Raw genomic sequence first — 973 nt, 5'->3', positions numbered from 1 at the left:
CGGCAGTCCTGCAAACCAAAATTCACCGTCTCGAGGTGAATGGGGAAATTAATGGACCCGGTGGTAATCAGAATCAGTGTTAATTTTTTCTGACAGTCGTTGTCTCTCTTCATACAAAATGCAAATACAAGCAGTTAAATAATAAACAAGAAGAAAAAAACACTAAGCGGGCAAACAATACAAAGAATACAATGTATGCACATGTTGTACATGTGTGAACAGGAAAACTGCAGCTATGTATGCCGACTGTCAGTCAGTGCAGATGAATGATTCAGCTGTTGACAATGTGCTTAACTGTTGTCGTTAACTGTTTCCTATGGTGACTGCTGATGGGAAGAAGCTGTTCCTGTGCTGGTTCATCCTTGTCTGCAGGATTGCATAATTCAGTGTTTAATTTGCATCTTTTTTGCTGTATTCTGTTGTTGTAGCAGGTTAAATTAACAAAAGATTAAACATTTTCTAAGTTTATAAGCTATGTTATGTTTTGTGGTTCCAGACATTTTTTTAAAAGAAGAGGGGGCAAAATGGCTCTCCTGATAGTAAAGGTTGCAGACCCCTGTACTAGATCCTCCCTTGTGAAGTCAGGAGGCACAATTGACACTTTATTCTGGAGCAAAATAAAATTTAAAAAAAATAAAAATTTAAAAATAAAATAAAAAGTCAGAGTAAGAAGTGTACTATTGAGGTACTGCTGGGATTTGAACCCAGGATCTCCTGTTTACAAGACAGGCACTTTGACCAGCTAAGCCACAGCACCTACAAACGCTGTGTGTGGTAACGTGATTTCTTTAGAAATTCAGACTAAATTATTCTTAATTAAATAATTTGTGATTAAAGTATTTTCATTCTATCATATATGGCAGACATTTATTATCGGCTTTATTCAATTCCACTTAGGGTCTGGGGACTGGGAAGGGTTCTGATTGGATTGTCTACCGGAAAAAAACAATCTTACTAGGATAGCAACATTAAG

The 973-nt window shown here is 36.8% G+C and overlaps 1 non-coding gene across 1 annotated transcript; it reads right to left on the bottom strand.

Annotated features, from left to right (window-relative positions):
* Positions 1 to 683: 683 nt before the first annotated feature.
* On the bottom strand, positions 684 to 757 carry TRNAT-UGU (transfer RNA threonine (anticodon UGU)). Its single transcript has one exon. It is a non-coding gene; the product is annotated as a tRNA-Thr (tRNA).
* Between the last annotated feature and the right edge of the window lie 216 nt (positions 758 to 973).

The sequence above is a fragment of the Lampetra planeri genome, unplaced genomic scaffold (assembly GCF_965212315.1).
Source record: "Lampetra planeri unplaced genomic scaffold, kcLamPlan1.2.h2 scaffold_615, whole genome shotgun sequence".
NCBI classification, from domain to species: Eukaryota; Metazoa; Chordata; class Hyperoartia; order Petromyzontiformes; family Petromyzontidae; genus Lampetra; species Lampetra planeri.
This window is presented reverse-complemented; position numbering and strand designations above follow the sequence as displayed.